Here is a 25,093-nt window from a genome sequence, read left to right as displayed (position 1 = left end):
AATAGAAAATGATGTCATAGAGAGGACATCTGCAGACTTGTGGCCTTTTTAACAGTCATGAAGTTCATTGCTCATCCAATGTAGTACTTACCCATGAGATTTCGGACACTTTTTAACAAACAACATTGAAGAACTGTAGAAATTCTAATTTAAAAACTCATGAGTTATAGAAAGTAATAACATTTACCTTGCACATCACAATCATTATTTTCAAAAAGTTTTTACAGTAACATTTTTGGCGAGTCATGCCACATGACCTGAACTAACTTGCCTTGTAAAAAAAGGCCAAATTTGCTGATATCTTAAAGGGTTAGTTCACCCAAAAATGAAAATAATGTCATTTATTACTCACCCTCATGTCTTTTGTTCATCTTTGTTCATCTTCGGAACACAAATTAAGATATTTTTGATTAAATCCGATGGCTCAGCAAGGCCTGCATAGACAGCAATGGTACTTCCTCTCTCAAGATCCATAAAGGTACTAAACATGTTTAAATCAGTTCATGTGAGTACATTGGTTCTACGTTAATATTATAAAGCGATGAGAAAGTTTTTGTACGGCAAAAAACAAAACGACTTTTTAACAATATCTAGTGATGGCCGATTTCATAACACTGCTTCTTGAAGCTTCAGCGCTTTACGAATCAAATCAGTGGATCGGAGTGCCAAAGTCACGTGATTTCATCAGTTTGGTGGTTTGATACGCAATCCAAATCACTGATTTAACTCAAAAGATTCATAACGCTCTGAAGCAGTGTTTTGAAATCCGCCATCACTAGATATTGTTGAAAAGTCGTTTTTGTCTTTTTGGCTAACAAAAAATATTCTTTATAATATTAAGATAGAACCACTGAACTCACATGAACTGATTTAAATAGGTTTTTAGTACCTTTATGGATCTTGAGAGAGGAAGTACCATTGCTGTCTATGCAGGCCTAGCTGAGCCTTGATCGGATTTAATCAAAAATATCTTAATTTGTGTTCCGAAGATGAACGAAAGACATGAGGGTGAGCAATAAATGACATTATTGTAATTTTTGGGTGAACTAACCCTTTAAGATATCAGCTAATTTGGCCTTTTTATGACAAGGCAAGTTAGTTCAGGTCATGTGGCATGACTCGCCAAAAATGTAACTGTAAAACTTTTTGAAAATAATGATTGCGATGTGCAAGGTAAATGTTATTACTTTCTATAACTCATGAGTTTTTACATTAGAATTTCTACAGTTCTTTAGTGTTTTTTGGTAAAATTTAAATGCAAGTGTCAGTAAAAACCTTTTACAAGAATGAAAAGCATCATCTGATAACTTAGGATGCATTGAAGGGAAGCTGTATACAAGACACCAATCACACTAAAGCATGGTTGTATATCAGTTTCCCTTCATTAGACAAGATGAGCTGCTGATGATTGGGGTGGGGGAGACTCTAGTATTATGTACTGAAGAGAACAACAGAAAGACACTGAAAACAAGAAGATCACAGTGGGAAAAGTGAAAGGAGGGAAAACCTGTATTCGTAGAGATGGGTGTGGAAAGTCAAGAGAGATACTGTTGGGTTCTGTTGATGATTAGAGGTAGAAAGACAAGGGATTACACAACACCAGGGCAGGTTTCGAGTTGTGCAAGGATTTGGGGTGGGGGTTTGGGGCGAGTGTGAGTGAGACAGAGTTGTACTTGTCATAAGATTCTCGCTCCTTTGCCGGGAGATAGTGGGGGTGGAGGGAGTTGGGGGGCTGCTGTTACTACATCTGTTCCCACCCATCACTCTCACTATCCTGCACACACACACGCACAAGACAGAAAGAGGTTCTTGCACATCCTTGTTAAAACAAGTCAAACAAAAGACAAACTCTGGGATAGTAGAGATGATTTTGTGAGACTATGAGCATATAATATGTTAAGGATGTGTTTGCGTGTATGTATGACTGTATGTGAGCTTCTTGAGTGTTTTTGAGTTAGTCAGAAGCACACAAGGGTGGAAAAGTCCTTACACAGTGCCAAACCGAGCAAGCAAGAATGCCTCTGCTGTTCCCTCTCTCTTTCTCTCTCCATCTTGTTTTGTCTTCCATCTGTCCCTCACTGCTTTTCCTCTTTCATCCTAGTCAAAAAGTTTAAGAACCACTGCTTTATCATTTATGGCCAACACATTTGTGATGCTACACACCTGGCCAATCAGCTCAAGCAAAAAGTTGGTTTCAGCTCGACAACTGAAATTCAGTCAACGGCTTGTCCTTCACTCTACTTTACCACGGGATGCACATATGACACTGCCAAACAGTACAAATAGCATCTGACTATTTATTGGAGAAGCATTCCTAATCTAAATTTACCTTAAAAACTTGGGCCTAAAGCCAAGGCATCCACATCTAGCCAAAAACTCAAGTCACCAAGGTGCAATTTCGTCAAAAACCTTGGCATTACAAGAACTTCCTTTTCCTTCCTTTTAAGATGCCTCTAGCCAACATTCAGTAGGAGCTCTTATTAAAGTATTGGTCTGGCTTCTGGGATGCAAATGACAGAGCTGAGGTGGGTTGGGCATGTTGAGGATGGCTGACAATAGCTCCAAGCCAAACTGACAAAAGTGACACATGCACTTCAAAAGCAAACAGATAGATATCGCATAGAGCGACCAATCCGTTCACTGTTCTAAGTTACCTGCTGGGAAGAGGTATTGAATGGCTTTTAGAAAGGGAGAGGATGAAGATAGAAGACAGAAGTTCTTCCTGAATGAAAGAAGGTTGAAAAAGGGGTTAGTTTGCTCAAAAAAAGCACTTTGTGGTTAAACTGAGAAATAGGAGAGGGGTCTGCAATAAGGCGAGAGGGTTGAGACTGCAGTAAATTCAGTGACCATATGTTGGCTGTTTATTACAGCCTCCATTGTCTTCCTTTACATCACACTCCTCAAGAGGAAATGTAGACTCTCTTGTGTGAAATAAGTATTAGCTAACGCAGATAGATGAGGAGGTAGAGGAAGGAAGCTACACTCCTGAAAACTAAACATACAAAGCTCTTAGTATAAAAGAAGAGTTTAATAGTAGTCATTCTTTCCCACCTCTCATCTATCCTTCTTACCAATCATATGTTTGAGCGACTCAAACGAGGGCCTTTTGAACCAGAATCCTGCCCTGACTTGCCAGACCGAGCTACACAAATCCTCTCACACAAACCGACTCCCGATGATGACAAAGGCGGCTCATTCGGTCACCAACATTGGAGCACACCTCTCATTTCAGTTTATGGAGTCATGTACAGCCTGCCAGCTTGAACTTTTCATGTTAAGTCTCTCTTACTCTCTAAGGGCAAAGATCAGGGTATCAGTAGAGCACTATGTTTACAGAAGACCAAGAGAAAGGGGGCTGGTTTGGGGCCAAACTACGATAGAGTGGAAGGAATATTACTAGTACTCCCTCTCTTACTCACGTAAATCACACTCTCTCCTGCTCACTCAAACTTCATTTACCCTAAAGTTGAGTGTTGGAGTATTACACAAGCTCTTTCCGGCCAAGTTCACACAGCAACTGAATTCAGTTCTGAGTCCTATATTTGAGTCCTTAAAGGATTTGTTTGCTTCAGAATTCAAATTTCCTGATAATTTACTCACCCCAATGTCATCTAAGTTGTTTCGGTCTTTCTTTCTTCAGTCGAAAAGAAATTAAGGTTTTTGAGGAAAACATTTTTGAGGAAAATCCAGGATTTTTCTCCATATAGTGGACTTCACTGCGGTACAATGGGTTGAAGGTCCTTGTCTTGCACTGCTCTGCTCCATGCATTATGTAATCACGTTGGAAAAGTCATGCGTGACGTAGGCGAAAGTACCGATCCAGTTTCTACAAACCGAACATGAAGTCAAACGCCCTGTCGGGCGATTTTGAAATTGGAGTTTTTTGCCCTACCGCAACACTTCCGCTTTTGTCACTCATGATCATTCCAATGTGATTACATAATGGATGGCGCATCAAAGAGCAGTGCAAGATGAGCATTTGTGGTTAAAAAGTATATAAATTTAAATTTTTTTAGAAAATAGCTGATCGTTTCGCTAGATAAGACCCTTATTCCTCATCTGGGATCGTGTAGAGCTCTTTGAAGCTGCACTGAAACAGACATTTGGACCTTCAACCCATTGTACTCCACTGAAGTGGAGAAAAATCCTGGAATGTTTTCCTCAAAAACCTTAATAATTTATTTTCGATTGAAGAAAGACATAAACATCTTGGATGACATGGGTCATGTGTGGCTTACAGCGATGGAGATATGAGCTGTGTGTCATCTCAGGTTTTGGTCACTGTTCTCCACCAGAGCTGCTCCCATCAGTTTTGTCTTCTATGCGCAACTCACAAGCTGCTGTCAGTTAATGAAGATTCGACAAATGAACTCAAGTGCTTTGGACTCTTCTCGTGTCAAAAGTGATAAGACTTATGGACACCACCTTTGATATTACTTTGGTCAATGTCGCTACTGGTTCTCAATATGAGCTTGACTCCCGTTGCACATTCATACAGACAGTATTCGAGACACCACTGTATGTTGCTATGTGAACGGGACATTTTGAGACTCACACCTGTAAGTAAATGCATTTGTCAATCCTAAAAACTGACAGTGTGAACGTAGCCTCCCTTTCTTAGATGGCTCAAACAGGAATAAGCCTCTTATCTTAATGTAATGGCCAACTGAACTAGCTTTGTGCTTGAGGCAAAACACAATGGGACTTTGTAAACCCTGTCCAAAGTCAAAAGAAATGTCCAGAAGCAAAAATTTCTTCTTATCAGTCTGTATTGTGTGGCCATCCACTATGAAAATTAGAGCAATCAGGCAAATCCTGTAAACTGATCCACATGAATGGTGAGTTTCCAAGACAATTAAAAGCTCTAATTAAGCAAATTTGAGATGTGTCCTGTAAAAGTCGGCATGAAATGGAAACTGCAACCGTCTTTTTCTTCCCTATTGTGATGTCTATCCAAGTGAAGCTATTTGTTGGGGTTGAAATATCAAGATCAACAGCAATGTTTATAATAGATACACTTCTACGGAAATTCATATCTCTCGATATGTTTTAGTACCCACGTTTGTCACCAGGTTTCCAATTCAGATTAATAAGATTAAAATCAGCAAATGACAGAAATTCTATGGTTATTGCGACCTCGGGTCTTGTTTGCTTCATGCCAGTAGGTTGTGGTAAGTCTCCATCTTGAAAGTGAGCTCTTTGGAGGACATGTAAGAGAAGGATTAAGATATTCTTCAGACATGTAAGAGTGTTACAGGGTGTTAATGAGACTAAACTGAACATGACTAACCAAAGAAGTACCAGACAATAAATTTAAACCATCATGATTCCACAATTAATCACATGTGACCAAAACAGTCTAAATCTAGTAGTGTGAGAAAAACAGACCTCTTATTAAATACTTCCTCTATAAAATCAGTTCAATGCCCCAAGAGCAGAACAGAAACAGATATGCTAAGCAAAAAAAAATAGAAATGGGTGGCTGAGCACACTATAAAAGACCTACCAACAAACAACAGCATCAGAAGAGTTTATGTCTTCATCTAGCTTTTTTTTTTAATCTATCTGGTCTGTTTTTTTTTACTCAATATTAAAAAAAAAAAAAAAAATTACTGTCTTTTTTTAATACTGAAAATGATTCTCCAACACTGTAAATCTCAGTTGTTTTAATTAAATATACCACAAGCTAAACTGCGACTGTTTATGGTGAGATCTCGGTATCTCCTTCATCTCTAGACCGCCAGCCACTCAAACAGGTTTTTGCTAGATGACAGACTGCCTCACCTAACAAAGACGCCTCAGGCCCAACCACCATGCAACCATGGGTCACCACCAGCTCAATATCATACCAAAAACCCAAATGAAACAGTGCATTACACTATGAAGGAATAGTTATTTTTGTCGTTCTGAGAGCATTAACTTCTATCTTGGTGACATCTAATGAATTTGGTTATCACTGTTACATGCCCTGTTGGTATGTGATAAATTGTTTGGTCCTGTTCTGCGACTTAACAAATGCGCCACAAGTCTGAGCTTGGGGGACTGCAGGCGCTCGAAAGCATGGCTTGAGCAATAGGCCATGACTCACTTCTTTGGTTTAGTCGTACTAACAGTTAGCAAACATTTGTGAGACCAGATGAATGGCAGTCAAAGGCTGCTTGTTATATATAATTCTGTACTTTTGCTGCATTTTGTGCAAAAGAATGTGTCTTTGGGAGCATCATACTTTCACCTAGATAACACAGCTGTTTTACAGAAGAGAATGTTGACCTTTGACCCTGCTACCTGAGAACACTTCAGAACGAGCAGCAAAAATGTAGCTAGCAACTCTCATTTAGACTGAACAATGGACTAAAGCTATATTTACAACAAAAAAACGAATCAAAACATCTTTTCTCTTTAAAGGATCAATTTGTTAACATTAGTTAATATGCAATAGTTAACATAAAATAACAACGATCAATGCTATTACAGCATATATTAATCTTGCTTAATGTGACTTCCTAACTAATAAAATAACTTTTTTTTTTAATTATAAGTGGTATAAACTAAATGAATTTATAGTATGTACAAACTAAATTACAACAACATTATCAACAGTATAAAAATTTACAACAGTATACAATAAATAAAAGGGTTAGTTCACACAAAAATTAAATTTATGTCATTAATTACTCACCCACGTGTCGTTCCATATCCATAAGACGTTAGTTCATCTACAGAACACAAATGAAATCTCAGTGTTTTTTTATCCCCCATAGAAAGCAACGTAATTACCACATTTAAGGTCCAGAAAAGTAGTAAAGACATTGTTACAATAGTGAACATGACTAGTGTTTCAACCGTAATGTTACGAAGTGACGAGAATACTTTTTGTGCGCAAAAACAAAACAAAATTCTTCAATTATTCAACTATTTTGACTCTCCCCTGTCAGTCTCCTATGCTGTTTAAGTTGTATAGACACGCTGACTATTTTAACAATGTCTTTACTACTTTTCAGGACTTTGAATGTGGTCATTTCGTTGCTTTCTATGGGGGATAAAAAAAAAAAAAACCTCTCGGATTTCATCAAAAATATCTTAATTTGTGTTCCGAAGATGAACGAAGGTCTTAAGGGTGTGGAACGACATGAGTAATTCATGAAAAATTTCATTTTTGGGTGAACTAACCATTTAACATTAGTGTACATTTAGCTACTTTAGATTAATATTAAGCAAGATTAATAAATGCTGTACAATTGTTATTTCATGTTGTTGAAAAAAATGAGACCCTATTGTAAAGTAAAGTGTTAAGACAATGGCAGGTTCTATCTTTCTCTCTGTTGTTGCACAGCTTTATAAATGTCTGAACTGAAGACAATTGTAGTCAACTTTAGTTATTTTGAAGTTTGGCCTTTGTCTGGTACTTTGTCTTTACATCTTTTCAAATTCTTTTTCCTTCACTGCAACTTACACAAATACATATTTCAGATTCCTTCCTGCATCTTGATGCAAAGTCATGTTTGTAACCAGCCTACCTGAACCAAAAAGCCTACCATCTCATGTTTTCAGCCTGAGTTTTCAAACAAGACAACGCAGCACTGATAGATCCCAGCTTCATGCAGACGACGTTAGCGTGTATATGAAGTGCATGTGATGTCTCATGAGCTGAAAGCAGATTACAAAGTTCAAGCTTAAGGGTTTCTATGCTTTTATGAAGCAAAATAATAAACTGTAACTTGACAAATAGGAGATTCGCACATCTTTTTTGTTTACCTAACTCAATTTTAAAAAGATCCAAAGCCCATTAAGCTGCATACATGGCTAGCTTCACTGTTTTTGCAGTAATGGACCGCATGCACACTGCAAAAGAGCGGAACAGTTGAATTTGATGAATGATAGAGCAAAGGTATGCGAGCCAAAGGATGTAAAAACGTGTGGCAAACTATACAGTATGAGTATGGCCATGACTGTAAAACAGCAAAGATGAATAGACATGGAAGAAAGGATGAAATAAAAGGAGAAGAGATAAGGGGAAACTTGTGGGCAGGGCTTGATAAGCAGGCCAGTCGTCCATGCTGCATGTGCAAACAGTGAGGATGCTCACGCGGACAGGCAGCCTCGGCTCGGACCGGACGATGAGGTATATTTACCCGTCCTCAGACGAGGTTGTATTACTCTGCTGCCGTTCGGGGGTTGAAGAGGGACCGCAGTGCACCTCGCGTGTCAGCAACCACTGCTCACACTGCAGGGAGACCACAAAGAGGGAGTTTAATATGCATGCCTATGAACACACAACAAACACACACTTTCTTTCGGGATGAGGCACAGACTTTTGACCTTGAAATCTGTTATAAAGTAATAAAATCATTGCAAAACTTGCTGTGTTGAATCATAGCGCTATGAAACACCCTGTTCATACAGACAATCTCGATCTCAGTGGCTGGAGTTTGACCTGCAGTCATGGTACAATTTAACTCAATCTCTCCCCAAAGGCTGCTCTGAATCAAGAAAGTGCCATTCCCTTGAATGTTTGTTCATAAAATATTGTGGCCTAGGGGACACCAGTTTTTCAATTTGTCAATCGCTATAAATGTTTGAGTATCACTTCTATTTCACTTCACTAACAGACTCTTATGAAGGGATTCTTTTAATGATTCATTCAAAAGACTCACAAACTCTGAAACTACCAGTTTGAATCATTCTGTTAAAATCCTTTACTGACAGAACTCACTGAATCATTCAGAACTGTTACTGAATCAACATCTGACTCACTGATTGACTGTACTTATTATTACTAGCAGTGATTTTGAAATTAAAGGATTCAGAATTCAAATTTACTCACCCCCATGTCATCCAAGATGTTTATGTCTTTCTGTCTTAATTCAAAAAGAAATTATGGAGGAAAACATTCCAGGATTTTTCTCCATATAGTGGAGAAAACCTTCACTGAGGTTCAACGGGTTGAAGGTCCAAATTACAGTTTCAGTGCAGCTTCAAAGAGCTCTACACGATCCCAGTCGAGGAACAAGGGTCTTTTCTAGCGAAGCGATTTTCTCCTCCAACTTCAAAATCATCCAACATAGTTATTTTACCTTTTATTAGAGGCCGTTTGACTTAGTCTTTGCACATTCGCTTTGTGGACCGGTCCTTTCGCCTACTTCATGTGTGGTGCATCACAGAGCAGTGCAAGACGAGCATTTGTGGTTAAAAAATACATAGGTCATTTTCTAAAAAAAAAAAAAAAAAAAAAAAAAAAAAAAACTATCTTTTTGCTAAATAAGACCCTGATTCCTCAACTGGGATCGGGTAGAGCCCTTTAAAGCTGTGTTGAAACTGCAATTTGGACACTGAACCCCAGTGAAGTCCACTATATGGAGAAAAATCCTGGAGAGTTTTCCTCAAAAACCTTCATTTCTTTTCAACTGAAGAAAGACAAACATCTTGGATGACATGGGGGTTAGTAAATTATCAGGAAATTTTAATTCTGAAGTGAACTAATGCTTTAACTTGCAGCTATTAAAATTTAAAAAGAAAAAATAAATTTAGAAAAAAGTATCCCAACCGGCTAAATTACTTATTTGTTGGAACTAATATTTTCTAAAATCACATTAAAAATAATAATCATACTATTATTTTTTAATGATTTTGATATTACCTAATGTTTAGATAAATTTAAGGTGAAAATCAGCAGAAAAAAAAAATTGCAAATTCAGTCTGGGTCTGCTACTAATAAACGCAGTAAAGAGTTGTTCAGCATCATTTGTTGCATCACTAATCAGCGACTGGCCCGTTTAACGTCTGTTAGCTGTCCGCAGACAGGATGGAGGGATACGGAGATGCACAGATGAAGAGGAGGAGAGACTTACGTAGCTTTATCCTCTTTGTGCAGGAGCTTTTCAAAAGAGAGGAGACGTGCAGAAGGGGTGATGGAGCGTGTGTCTTTAAATTAGAGAGAGACTTCACAGACTGAAGAGAGATGACCATAAAAAGTTCACAGGAAACTTTGCCGTTGGTGGTGGGGGATGGAGAGAAGATGGAGAGACAAGCGAAGGAGTCGTCAGAGGAGAGATGTGAGAGAGATGGAGGATGGGATGAGAGAGACAGGACAGAGATTATCAGATTAGTGGCTGGTAAGACTGCCTAATTGAGAGGCAAAGAGGCAGGTATAATGGCCTGGGTGGAGGAGACATTTTAGGTTGCTATGGTCTTTAGCCACACCAGTGTGTGTGTGTGTGTGTGTGTGTGTGTGTGTGTTTGAAGATGGATTTTTTTGCTCTGCCCCTGTGAAACACACCCAGCCTCTGTGTCTTCTCCCATATTGCATTGCTCTGATGATGATTATGACAGGATACTGACTGTATTCATCAACTGTTATTGTGTGAATCACACAATAGTCAAAGAAAAGGAGAAAACAAAAGGAGAGGAAATAAGCAGGCCAGATCAGTTTTACACAGCCAGCATCCCTGATGCATTACCAGTGTAATGTTTAAAATATAAACAACTATGATAACATTAATAAGGAATAAAAAAAATATAAAAAAATAAAAAAAAACAATATGCATTGTAGTAAGTCCTTCCATATTGTGGTTTATAAGACAATCTTATAATAAATTATAAATAAAATAATAGAAAATGTGCATAAACTTACACTTTATGCCATTGCATTTATCAAATAGGCAATAAAAGACATTTATAAAAAAGATTTACTATTTCAAATGAACGCCTTGAACTTTCTATTCATCAAAAAAAAAAAAACTTTTCAACATTGATAATAATCAGAAATGTTTTTTAAGCAGCAAATCAGCATATTAGAATGATTTCTGAAGGATCATGGGACACTGAAGGCTGAAGTAATGATGCTGAAAATTCAGCTTTGATCACAGAAATAAATTACATCTTATATATTGTATATTGCAATAGAAAACAATTATTTTAAATGGTAAAACTGTACATTATTACTGTATTTTTTTATCAAATAAAAGCAGTCTTGGTGAGCATTTTTCTCTCTCAAGTCTCTCATATTTTGTTAGTTCGAACGAAAAAAAAAACACACACATATATATATATTGTATATCTTACCAACCCCATACTTCTGAATGGTAATGTAAATTCCTAGATATGCATCAAAACAATAATGTGACTCAGCCTCAAAGGGATAGTTCACCCAGTTACCCTCAAGCCATCCTAGGTGTATATGACTTTCTTCTTTCAGAAGAACACAATCGGAGTTATCCCAGCTCTTCTAATGGTAGTGAATGGCACCTGATTTTGAAGTCCAAAACGTGCATCTATCCATTATAAAAGATAACCACATGGCTCCATGGGATTAATAAAGGCCTTCTGAAATGAAACAATGGGTTTTTGTAAGAAAAATATCCACATTTAATATCATTATCATTATCCATATTCCGTCTGCCGGAAGCTAGTTATTTTAGTTAACAACGTTTTAAATATGGATATTTTTCTTAAAAAAAACCTACCACTTCCCTTCAGAAGGCCTTTATTTACTCCCTGTGGATATCGTTTATGATGGATAGATGAACTTTTCTGGATTTCAAAATCCTGATCCCCATTCACTGCCATTATAAAGCTTGGAAGAGTGAGTATTTTATTTATTTATTTTTTAACTCTGATTGTGTTCGTCTGAAAGAAGATAATCATACACATCTAGGATGACTTATAGATGAGTAAATCATAGGATAATTTTTCATTTTTGGGTGAACTATCCCTTTAAGTAATGTGACTTAAATTGCTGTCACTCCCATTCATTACTGTAGCACAAACAGTGCAGAAGTTATGCCACTAAGTTTAATGTTATGGTTATGGATCTGTTCAAATCCCTAACCTTAAGTATGAGCACCAGTAATAGCGAGGTTTTCTTTGCACACACAACTAATTAGATGTTCAATAGATTCAAACTTAGACTGTTGATTTTTTAAACTGTTTAAAATTTTCTCATCTAAAAGAGGTGCCCTCTGATGAACTACAATTAACTGCTACAGGTCACATGCATTTTCTGCGTGCCAGGAAATGGTTTAATTTAGGCTGAATATATGTTTAATGAGCGCAGGTATAGGCTACATCCATTTTTGGGTTAAACCTGTTTGTGTATGCACTCTATGTGATTACCTCCGCCTCCATGTGTGAGCATGAGCACTTCAGTGTGTGTGTGTGTGTGTGTGTGTGTGTGTGTGTGTGTGTGTGTGTGTGTGTGTGTGTGTGTGTGTGTGTGAGAGAGAGAGAGAGAAAGAATGCTACTGCTCTGTTTCAGGGCTGGATGACAGGCACGGACAAGTGCAGGAACCGACGTGTTTGAGAGCAGTTGGCGCGCTGAGATAGTGCTGCTTTCTGCCTAGCACATCACCCTCAATATCAGTTTCAATAGCGAGAGGCAAAGATAAAAAACAGTGAAAGAAAAAAGGAGATGGGGCTTGTGCAAAAACAGGAAGGTGTAAAGTTTAAAAGAAATGTTTGAAAGAAGGGGGCAAAAAAATGATGAATGAGAGGAGAAGGCAATATGGTGCAGAGAAAGAGAGGTGAGAATCTGGACAAACGGGATGGGCCAGTTTGCTCGTTTGCTGCTTGAAAGACAGCGCTAACTTAACTGCTCACTCCCCGGCTTGTTTGCTTTGTTTCTATTAAACACCAGAGACATTGACGGGGAGAGAGGGGGGTGGAGGACGAATGGAGGGAGGGAACTACCAGAACCTGCACCACCCTGAGGTCTCATATCCTTATCAATGCAAACCTTACACCCTACAAGACATAAACACACAGCCTACAGAAGGGCTGATACTAATTACTTCAGTTAGACTATGCCACAAAAGACAATTGTCCACTTTCCTACTTAAACTGTTACCAAGTCCTATTTGAAGAATGTTTTTAAGTTTTTTGTGGTGTAAATTCCAAGCAATCCCATCAGAAGTGGGCCTAAAGCAAGAAACGCTGAGATGTAAAGTTATAGCCAACACAATGCAATAAAGCAGTCCCTTGATACATACTTAACATGCATTCTTACTCTACTATGACATAATTAACCCCCAGTACTCAAGGGGGCGGTCTGTGCCATTAAACTGACTGCGTAATTATTTAGGAAGCTAGCTATAAATGTCGACAGTTTAACCATCTTCAAATAATTGTTAAGCCATAACTCGAAAACTAAAAATGACTATAGAAGAAAACATGTATTTGCTTCAAAGAATTCCATACTGTAAACCTTAAAGCTCAAAATAATTAATTGGTTTGAGTAGGACAAACTTAAATTAAACAAATTAGTTCAGTCAAATTAACTTTGAGTATTTAGCACTTTTATTTTTACTTTCAAGTTCACAGAACTGATATATTTTAAGCAAACTGAACTGTTTCATTATTTTGAGTTTTATTAACTCATTTCTTTTAATTTAGATGAACTTAAGTTTAACTGAAACTGGGCTGGGATTTCTGTTTCCCAGGAAGCTTTGCCAATGACACTGGAAAGGGAGAGTAAATGCTAAAGTTAAGTGTTATATAAGGTTTTTGGAGAGTTACCATCATGGTGACTAGTGCATGTGGCTTGGTTTGAGAGCAGGTATGTTGAATGCTTTATATTGCTGCACTCATTCAGACAGTGCTATACCATACTATTGTTTACATCTTAGAAAATTAGCAAGTTAGCATTTTCTGAATTAGTTTAAACTTGGCTAGCTGTTACAAGCTAATAAAATTGTTCACATTGAGGTTACATGAAAATTTTAAGTTAAACGTATGAATTTCAACTGACTGCCTCAAATTTTTTGAGTTTTGCCAACTTATTCGGGCTTACAGTGCATGGTATTACCATCATAATAAAAGTTTACTGTATTTCAGTGTCCAAAGAAATATGGCTATGCCAAAAAATGTTGGTAAAAATGAATGATCAAAAGCATCCCTCAGGAAGTTTCTCAATTATTCAGCAAGAGTGCCAGCGATGCAATCAAAAGCAAAGACGTAGCGAATTGAAATCATCTGACCAGCCATTGTGTGGCAACATGTGGAAACTCCAGTGAGGTTTGAGTTCCTTTTACAAATGATGGTTTATATTAGAGCAGAACAGAGAAGAGGACAAACCATAGAGGACAAAAGCAGACACGTCACCAAACCTGGTTATTTTCTCAGCGGCAAGATTCCTTATACTGCCTCTTTTTTTCTCCAGACAAATTTGCGAAGATCCTGGCCTCAACCAGTGGCACCAAGACAGCACATTCATTTTTGTCTGCTGACAGCTATTTCATGGTAAAATGACTAACGACAGGAAAGAAACTATGAGTGAATACATCAAATGAGTAACTTTCGCTTCAACTTTGAACAAAATGGGGAGTTCTGCAAATGAAGTTGTGGCATCAATCCATGACTGTCTGTGTGGTCGACTGTTTTACTCTTAAACATCATTCAACACCTGAGTCGCGTATACATCATAACAGGCAACAAGCTGAACTGCGCTGTGCAGGAAGTGGCTTTCATTTCCAAATCAACCCTGGCTGCGTTGCCTTGGGGCGAGCTTGCTTCATGCAAACCAGCTCTGTATCTATGTGAGCATCTCAGATTCAGTAAAAAAAAAGTTTCAAAGCTTCCAAATCAGTCACTTTGAAAACACAGTGCTTCTTGTTAAATGGCTTTAAAATAGATCCATTAAGTACAGTGGAGTTGCAAGGATGCACAGGGAAGATCTGGTTCTTGGTACACACATGTTCTTTGGGTGTTTTAAGGGGGATGAGGGACCTCTGGATTCAGCTGTGCAGCAGGCTCGATAGTTCCTGGCTCTTCAGAGGTAAAGAGATGATGTAAACAAGCATGCAAATTAAGGGGTCCTTGGCAACGGACGACTCAGCTGTCAAACCTCACAGGTGCCTGCGACAGGGACAAGTCTTTACCCTTCTTTTTTGCAGATGGTGGGCCTTTATTTGGGCCTAAAGGACACATATGGTGCATTGGATTGGTCAGACTTCACAGTGGGGTACTGCGAGAGCGGCTGACTGGTCACATGGTTGAGGTTTGAGCCTCATATTCAGGCTCATCTCCATATCCATGCAAATACGCATGGGCGGAAAGAGAAAGAACTGCATTCTCGCACAAAAGAGGCTGGTTTTGCGAAGATAGAGTTCTTGTAAGCGAAGACAGACGCTGGCTCTTGCCCGGATTCTGTGGAGAGTCGTGGTGTGAGTTACAGAGGAGTGCAGATGCAGGGTCCATGCTGACAGATCAGTGTGCCATTGACAGCTGCCTGGAAAAAGCATACACTGTCCACCCTCATTACAGATGGTGTGTGTGTGCTCAAGCTCTCTCAAAGAATATTGCTGTCCCCACCAGTCCATCCAAAACAGGGCAGCCATTTTAAAACTCTTCCTTAAGGGAGAAACAAGAGCCATGAATGTAAAGAATCACAATGATGTGAGACTACGTGGGGATGTTCATCCCAGGCTTACTTTGGTTAAATAGTGTGTGAGGTGTAGAATGGGTGAAAGGAGGATCTGAGCATCTAATCTCCTTCCCTCCTGTTGTTCTTGTTGTTATGATCACTCCTTTATTTAACAGACATGTTTCTGCAGGAAGACCAAGAGATCTTTCCCTTGGCCTTTGCTAAGGTGCCATTCTTTCTGACTTGCTTTGAGTGTGACCCATGGATATGAAGACATTTGCTTTGTGCAACTGAAACTAACACTGTTCATGGACATTGTTTTGAGTGATTAAAGGTCTAGTAAAGGTTTTCAACTGGTTTTGAGTGCGTTGTATATGCAAAACTGGAACTTTTGTTTCATACATGGAAAAAAATCCTCTTGGGAAGCGGTCACATGGGAATTCCTCCTATCTCCCTCCCACTTTTCCCCAATCCCTCCCTCTCGGCAGAGCTGATCAGGGTGGCAGCTTTTATGGCAGAAAGGACGCAGTGGGCCCATGCCTTTCTCCTTTGACAGTTGTCTATCTGTGCAACAAATGGAACATTCATCGAGGGGCAGCAGTGACAGCTCGGCTCCATAAATCCAGAGGCACACAGAGGGCTCTCCAAACCTCAGCTCGCATCAGCTACTAGAACAACTGAATTATGTTTGGGTCCCATAAACGTGCAACACACATCTGCCACTACCACAAAACTTCGGTTTGAACATCACTGGTAATAACGTGGGATGGAGAAATGGATGCATCAAGAGTTGAGGAAAAAATGAATACTAAGAATGCTCAAAGCTAACTTTAAGTTCAATGACATCAGAGTAATAGCAGATAAAGTAAAGAAAAAAAAACTCTAGGTTACAACATGCCAAGTCCTTAAAAATCTACACTTTGTATTCATGTTGTTTCACAAGGTTTCAAAAAACATTTTCCATTTTCAACGGAGGTTTAAATTAATGTCATGTGATGTAACCATCAAGTAAAAATGTTATTTAGGGTACTTTACGCATAACAGTGAGCATGAATGCATGTAAAATAAAAAAAATGAATTCCAAAAAGCCACATAATGACTGAAGGTTTGACTTATGTTTCCCAAACGGCCAAACTTTGCAATAAAAGTATAAAGAATCTTACGATAACCATCTCTCTTTTATGCACCGTTGAAGTATGGGTGTGTCTGCTGGTTTCATGAAATTGACTCTAAAATCACTATACACCTGGAACACAAAGAGACAAGGAGTAGGAAGAGGAGGAGGTGTGGTGGGGGTACCTCCAGGCCTTTTCAGTCCTGTTAAACCGGCAAGCTCCTACAAGCCATCCTGAAGAAGAGGCCCACAATGCTGTGCACGCATCTTGAAAGTGATCTGAGTGAATGCACCATTATTGCAAAGGGATTCCCTCGTACAACGTTCAACGAGAACAAAATAACAAGAAACAAAGATGCTAATTATGAATGAGGTATGCAAACAAACCGGAGTAATACATAATCTGTAGAATGTTTTAGTCAGTTTAACCAAACTCATGACAATCTGATTCACTGTGAATATTATGCTTGGTCAGGTTTTGAGGCTGGAGAGCCACCACAGTGGGTTCTCCATCATTAATTTGAAAGACTAAAGAAAAGGAAAACCACTGGAGGGGTATTTGACAGAGAACTAGGCAGATATGCCTCTTATGGCACACTATAATGGAGCTCTTTGTAAAGCAAAGAAGAATACAGCCTTCATCGCGCTGATGCTGAGAACATCTCTCTGTGGCTCAAATGTGCACACATAAACAGACATGCAGTGACCATGCATGATTTGTGGCAGTCAAGACTGCTTTTCTCCTCCCCTGAAAAAGACTGCCTGTTTGGTGTGAGAAAAAAAAAATCTTAAAGATTTGTGAAAGCACTTATTGGACACCTCGAAGGCCCAGTTCTGACAGCGATGTTATCGTCAGTCAGTGTAAATTCCCTCACTCCCTCTTCTTTCACTCAATCACTCGATCACTCCTGCACCTCCCCTCCCCTCTGGCCCACTTTTGGCTTCTGTTCCAATGTTACATGGCCTAAACTCCAAAAGCAAGGATGCAGGCCAAAGTACAAGGCCAAAACATCAGCCAACTGGTGCTGTGGCGGCCGTTCGCCACCCACTTTTAAGGCCCCACCCCCAAAGGCCAACCCACGTGACTCCCTTCGGCCAATCACGCCCCAGGCTGCCAGCTGTTTGCTATTGCCGTTCGCCTGAGTGACAACCAGACCGGCGGTTGCAGCAGGGGTCATCCATCACACTCCAGTGTGTGCTGACGCGCAGGGCTTCTTGGCTGTGCTGAAGCGACTCCCTAGCATCACATCACGTACAACCCCCCCTCCCCTGCCTGAAATAAGAGTCACATTGTTTTTTTCCCTTTCGTACCGCTCCAGAGTTGCTGTGCAGGGCTCTCTCTACATAGGCGGCTGCCTGAGGACACGCTCCTACAAGGGAGCGATTCATCTAGAGTGGGGGGGTGGAGGCACTGGAACTTCAGAGGAGAATTTGCAGGCTGAAAGCGTTAAAGTCCCAATTTTTTTGTAAATGTGGCAGCTTGGTGGTTAGCATCAGGCTGACCATCCTACAAAAGGCTGTAGAGGCAGTCTACAAAGAACGAGCCAAAAGTGGGAATTGTATGCAAGAGAATTCAATTTTCAAATTTGATGCATTTATTTGCAATTTCCAAATCTTATTTCACACGAGAAAAAGGGTCAACTAAGCTTCTACCCAAAGAATCAAAAATTGTTCTTTTTGAAGAGTTCATTTCTGTCCATGGATACGTTTACACGACAACGACGCACTAAAAATGGAACGTTTTTTCTTTGTATACATAACAATGTTATCAAAACTATCCCCAGTCACACACGAAAATGACTAAAAACGCTGTATTACTCATGCCAGACAAGTAGTTGGCGATGACTACGCAAGCATTCTTTACTCGCCTCGAGCATGTCTATCCACCTTATTTTTACAGTTTACTGCACTTTGATATTCTTCTCCTTATTTCCCTATAGCGGCTAATAAATCAGAAGTTTCGTACATTCACAGAAAACACCTTATTTCCACGTTGAGAAAAAAAAAAGGGTGGATAGACTAAACACGTAATATGCATGTGCATGCCATCTTCGTTTTCACAGATTTATGTTTTTGCAGTTTACACAGAGATGACAACGGTATAGTTTTCAAAAACTTCAACTTTGAAACCCATTTTTAAAAGTTTGTGTTTTCAGACCACCAAAACGCATAAAGTTTTTTTGTTTTTAGGTGAAAAATGGTGTCTAAATTTGGGAGTAGGGTGCACAAATATACATTGTTATCCACTGGACATCACAACATGTTATTCATGCTTGTATTGTTCTTTAAGTGTCAATTAGCTTGAAACCACCTTCAAATGACGAATCTGAATGACATCAGCTGGTACAGAAATGAAAGAAAGTACACAAGCCCTGAGTGTAGCAGTCAAAGGACGGCTGGTCATTACAGACCAATCTCTTTTGTAATTCCATGACAGTCTGTAGAGGCGTTAGGGCACTAGCATTTCGGCTGCAGGGCCGCAAAGGCCTCATTTCCATCTCTATAGGCCCCCTTAATGTTTGCCCACACATTGATAAAGAGAGTCCCATCAGATGTAAGGCGGCACCAGAGTGGGTACAGATTGGTGGGTGGGTGACAACCCTCAACATCGTGAGGTCCTGAAAGGATAAAAGGGTTAAAACATGCAGGAAGGGACAATTACAAGTTTCAAACAAAGGCAAGCAAGGCTTAGCAAAACGGTCACATGGTTCAACAATGGAAAAAGTTCTGGTTTCCTCCACTGATTTTGGAGAGCTTTAAACACTTTTTTTCCCTTGGCGAGAGGTTCTTAGAGCACAACCTGATTAAGTATTTAATGTTTACCACTTACAAAAGAGCCAGATTAGCAGAACAGACTAGAACTTCTCCGGTCTGCTTTTCCCTGGCCAAATGAAGGCTTTACATGAAACCATTACTGAAACCATTTATTTTACTAGTTCTGATGAACAATTCCCTTAATGTAGCACAATAGTTATCATAACAGTAACATCCAGTATCCACCATTTCCTGTTCAGCAGAGGTTTAACAGACTCACACACAGCCTTGTGGGATAGGCCATTTCCTTAGCAAGCCATGAAACAGGCAGTTGAATCACAAACACAGACATGCAGCTCGAAAGTGACCAATCCTGACATCATCAGGCAAAGATTTAAATGAATTAACACCTGGAATCTGGGAAAAAAATCTATGGTGGTCTAAAAGCCAAAAACAATGCAGCAAACAACCTTTTTCCTACAGGCCCTGAATTTCTTTGTAAAATTTCTTTATAACTTATCGAATACCCACTGACCCTGTTCAAAAATTTTGGCAGAACGAAATTAGTGCAATCTAAGAGAAGACATTACAGGGCATTACCCACTTTATGACATGTTATGCAACTCTGATGGAGACAAAAGAGACATTTTGCACATCATATACCAAATGAGGATGTTGAAAGTTTTTAAAAGTCATGTGCTGACAATTATGACCCTTCACATGCCTGCAAATATCTGCATGAGTTTCAAAAGTTTTATAAAATTCACAAACTAGAAATATAGGCTAGCAGTAACCGTAACCCACAAGGATGAGTGAAGCAGCCATTTTGTCGGAGCTCTGTCATGCAACATGCATTTTGTAAAGGCTGTACTTTCAGACAGACCCTTGATCTGGTCTTCTCATGAGCCAATCAACAGCCTGGTTATCTTCTCTGCTCTTTGATTAAGTTTATTATTGCCTCTGCTCTACTTTTCCCAACCACTTGGTAACAAAGTTCACGAGTAGAGTTCTAACTCCCTGGTTAATGATAACACTTCTTGGACAGACATACTTTGTGGGATGCTGTGGATGGATAGAAACTAGATGAAGGAAGTAGAGGTATCCAAAGCATTTCTGATGACTAACTCTGATGGAGATGTTTTGAAATGTGGCAGTTACCGTTCATCCCCTCTTATAATCTCATTGACAGGCACAGACAGGTTGGATTATAGCATTTGAACAAGCAGTTGTTTTGAACCACACAGAGAAATCCAACCAGCTATTGTACAGGAAAAAAATTAAATGCCAATAGTGAGTGAATCTAACAAAAAAAACTGTCAATAAATATCTGAGCCATATAATTGTATAATATATATAACAGCAATGAGATTCATCCAAGTAGATTGAGACTTTTACATTATTTATTTGACTTCATGGTTTTCCACATGTCATCTGGGTGGGTCCCTCAGAAATATCCGTGCGTGTTGGCTTGCTGTGAAGTAGGTGTTGAAGGAGGGCAGCGTTTCTGTCTGCTCATTGTGTACATAGCCCCTGATGGGAAAGGCCAGGTTTCAGGAGAAGAAAGAACCCTGCTCGCTGTCTTTTGTGCCGTCTCCTCAGGGGCACGTCAGCAGAGCCTGCCCCATTGACTCCTTGTTTCCCATGGGAGCTAGACGGTGTACCATTAACCCCAGACCAGTGGGGCAGACACACCTCTACCTTTTCACCTGGCCATTCGAATTTGCAGCGCAAAATTGGGCTTGAGCACCCACTTTAGATCCCTAGACCTCTCAAACCCAACCCCCTCTCACATCACTTCAGCCGGCTCCATCACAAAGACGCATTTATTTTGGAAACAGTAGCCGGCATATCAGCATTTTCTATCTTTTCTAATGCTGATGTCCCTAAACAGAAGGAGCGTGGCCTGGTGTTATTTCGAAATGGCTGACCTGTCATCGAGGAGTGTTATTATCCTGGTGCGATGACTCTTTCAAGGTTTTAAGATTTTATGAGTGGACCGCGTGTGGCTTTCAGGAAGACTTCTTCAGCATTGATGCTTGCATGGTATAACTGTCATGCATCTTAGGTTATGTCTACACTAATCCGGATACATTTGAAAATGCATGTTTTTCTGTACGTTTTGATCTTCAGTCTTTGGAAGGGATGCAAAAGGGTGGAAAATTTCCAGTAAATTTCCCTAAAGTCTCCAAAAATCCTGGAAAGTTTCCAGAAATTTACCAGAAATTTTCCATCCCTTTGCATCCCTAGTCTTTGGTCTCAAAGGATTAGTTCACTTTCAAATGAAAACTAGCCCAAGCTTTACTCACCCTCAAGCCATCCTAGGTGAATATGACTTACTTCTTTCTGATGAACATAATCAAAGAAATATTAATAAATATTTATAAGCTCGGATGCATCAGGATATTTATTAATATAACTCCGATTATGTTCATCAGAAAGAAGAAAGTCATATACACCTAGGATGGATATTTTTCTAACAAAAATGCATCACTTCAATTTGGAAGGCCTTTACTAACTCTCTGTAGCCGTATGGATTACTTTCTTGATTACGTTCACTTTTTACCGCAAATGCAATTAATCGTTCAGCCGTAGTCCTGACTGGAAATGTCTGGTGATTCTGGAAGTGCGCGAAATTGGTCATCACATCACTAAGATGCGAAAAGTCAAACGCGATCAACTGTTTTGTCTAAACTTGCAAGATCATTTTTACTAAAGAAAGTGCGAGACAGGAATGCTGGTAGAGTTTTAAAGCCTCGAGTCCCTTCCTCCCCTCTTTGCCTTCACTCACTCCCGGCGTCTCCGCCTCCGTCCCAAGGCCAGTCCAGTAATCTCATCCTCCCCATCCCCCATACGCTCTTAGCAGCTGTGCAAAGGGATGCTCTCAGGTGGAGGCCCGTGTGTTTGCACAAGAGGTTGCAAGAAGGTGTGTGGTTGACTTCTTTACGAGCCTGAGGTGCAGTAGGACTAGGGGCATGAGCTCCGGTCTCTGTGGATACGAGGTGTGTCCTGTGTTTGCAGAACAAACAACAGTACCTTTTCAGCTCATGAGAGGAGATGGCAGGACATTGTGTGTGTGTGTGTGTGTGTGTGTGTGTGTGTGTGTGTGTGTGTGTGTGTGTGTGTGTGTGTGTGTGTGTGTGTGTGTGTGTGTGTGTGTGTGTGTGTGTGTGTGTGTGTGTGTGTGTGTGTGTGTGTGTGTGTGTGTGTGTGTGTGTGTGTGTGTGGATGTGTGTGTGGATGTGGATGTGGATGTGGATGTGTATGGTTCGGTTTTGAAAAAGAGGATGAATGGGAATGTTATGTACTTGAATTATCTGTTTCCACTGCATGAACAGCTACAGGAAAGCTTGATTATTGAATTCAACATGGAGCGACTTCAAATAAGAACCAGGGGTGGACTGAAAACAAAGCACACTCAACACTCAACATTTCCATGGAACTGCACTTTAGTAAACATGCTAAAAGAACCTAAAAGAAAATGTGAGTGGGGCACACACAAAACTCGCCTTCCTAGTGCCAGGGCATTGCTATTATATTGCTTAGGCATTCAAAGTGGCTCTTAGTGGGATGCGATGCGATTGTAAGTATTTCAAAAAAAATATTTTTACTGTATTTTAAACCATATTATATATTCAAATTTTACTTTAGTACAAAGACAATATACAAGCCAATTCATTTATTTAGTAAACAAAATGTCTTAAAGATAATCACACCCAATTTTTATCTTGCATAGTATACAGTGGGGCTGATTTTCCCAACTTTTTCAATTAATTATAATTTGGATGTTTTGCCTCAATTTTATTATTTCTAAATCAAGAAATCGTGTTTTTGAATAAAAATGTTAGCAAACGTTACAATTATACATGTTGACAATACAGCAATGATAACCCTTAAGACAAGAAAATGATGTGACCACATGATGGCACATCTCTCGTGTGACGCTCTATGAACGTAGAACACATTGCAAGTCTTAAGTGGCTGTTCACTCAGAAATGCGTGGGCAGTGGAATAGGAAAACAAGCAAAGTTATTAAATGCGAGTTAAACTTTTTCTTAACATTTCAGATGCTGCAGTAGACACGAGACACAAGTGCAACAGTCCAACACACCCAACAAACATTAAAACAATAGGAGAAATAGTGCAATGGAATGCAAAAACCTTTAAAGAACTACTACTGTATGTTTGATATTTCATATTGCATAATGGTGTCAGGCTGAAAGGTGCGGTTATTTTCTTTTTTTTACAAGGCATTTGCTCTTAATAATAGCCTATTACTGGTGTTATTTATTGTTATTACTTTTTGGCTAAGAAATATTTTTCTTATTTTATATTATTTCTGAGTATATAGGAGATAAGTTAAGATGCGTTTGTACAACATTTGCCTTCATATTTCAAGCATATTTTCTGCAAAGTAGTGTTGTCAAAAGTACCGACTTCGGTACCAAGTCGGTACTGAAATTTAAGAAATGTGATGCTTTGAGCACTGTTGAGAAGATTCGTAAACACCTCCAATTGGCCACTGTGTTCACACGCTCATCAGATATGTCTGTGATTGGCTACAATGATCAATGCTTCAAAAACATGTTGTAAATAGACATCAATGACGTTCTTCACAGAGCACTTTATTTTTTTAAAGCACCTTTTTTAGATTTTAGTACTGAATTGGTATCGAAGTCAATACTTTTGACAACACTACTGCAAAGATATTTAACAAATAAGTCATTTATTTTAATTTATACCATCACTTCAGGTGTGGTGCACTTGGAAGAGAACTTTTTTAAACCAGATGGTTAATAAAGAGAATGTTACTTGAATCATATTGTTGTTACATTTTTAAGTTGACTAGTTAAACAATTTTTTTTTTTAAAAAGACAACAAAGACCATAAACGTCACCAACAGATCTGTGGTCAACGTCATGTTTGTCGAGCTGCATCTCAGGATTATCATCATCTTTTCCCAGCATGCACTGTGGCTGCCAGGTAAGGTGTCATTAGGGCAGCTCATCCTTGCGGGCTATATTTGTTGTCTGTCGAGTGGCAAGGTGGCAGACCAGCTGAGCAGACAGGAGCAAACAGCAAGCTCTTGGCTTTCTCCTGACATAAGAAGACCAGATTTGCGCTGTTTACACAAAGGCCTGTCTGCATGTCCTCAAACGTGTCAGATGCAGAATATGCGTTGCGCCACCCATTGGTAAGCTGCAACAAAATACCCTTTTTGGGTCACAAGCCGTCCCAACCCCAACTCAAGATGACACATTAGTGCAGTGTCTCATTTGCGCTCTATCTCCCTCACACGTAATCAGACAGAAACTGCTTGTGCGATGCTGCTGGCCTCTTTTTTCTTTTCTGCAACCACCCTCGTCTTGTCTGTTCCACCCTTTCTTCCCTCCCTCCTTTTCTTTTTCTCTCGGCCAGCTCCACTAAGCAACAAGTGCTGCCTGTGAGTACCACCCCTCCCCCTCATCCCAGCCTCCAGAAGCTATCGCAAATCCTGCGAGCAACTGCCAGCTGACAAAACTGTTTAGTCAGCAAGAGAGAAGCAGGCAGGGAGGGAGAGAGCGAGCTTCAGGTTTGAGAGAGCAAACGAGAGCTGAGACAGAAAAAGAGCCCTACATCAGTCGGCCCACTCTACAACAGCGTTTAAATTCGGCATGAGACAGAAGTTGTGATCTTTTCTTTTCCTACCGTGACATATATCTGAGTGAAACGGCTTCTTGAATGAGGGAAAAAAACAAAATGTAGGGTGGGACTTGATTTTGCCCATTGGGAATTCATTGGATGGTTGCTATTGGTGGATCTTATGTGAGTGACAGGTTACCCCACCCCCATGCCAGTAAACACGTCATCAGAGAAGACATGTCGCTGCAAAA

General features: G+C 39.6%; 1 protein-coding gene across 5 annotated transcripts in view; it reads right to left on the bottom strand.

Annotated features, from left to right (window-relative positions):
* The window catches only part of rreb1a (ras responsive element binding protein 1a), a 56,245-nt gene that overhangs the window by 22,565 nt on the left and 8,587 nt on the right, over positions 1-25,093 (bottom strand). For 3 of the 5 annotated variants that reach the window (XM_067377287.1, XM_067377289.1, XM_067377288.1), the window contains exon 2: positions 8,133-8,224. The exons of the other annotated variants lie outside the window; for them this stretch is intronic. The gene's annotated coding sequence lies outside the window, so the exon portion shown is untranslated. The remainder of the gene's footprint in view (positions 1-8,132; positions 8,225-25,093) is intronic. 5 annotated transcript variants of the gene reach the window in all.

The sequence above is a fragment of the Chanodichthys erythropterus genome, chromosome 23, assembly GCF_024489055.1.
Source record: "Chanodichthys erythropterus isolate Z2021 chromosome 23, ASM2448905v1, whole genome shotgun sequence".
In the NCBI taxonomy this organism is placed as follows: Eukaryota; Metazoa; Chordata; class Actinopteri; order Cypriniformes; family Xenocyprididae; genus Chanodichthys; species Chanodichthys erythropterus.
Note: the sequence above shows the minus strand (reverse complement) of the source record. Positions and strands in the feature narration are given on the sequence as shown.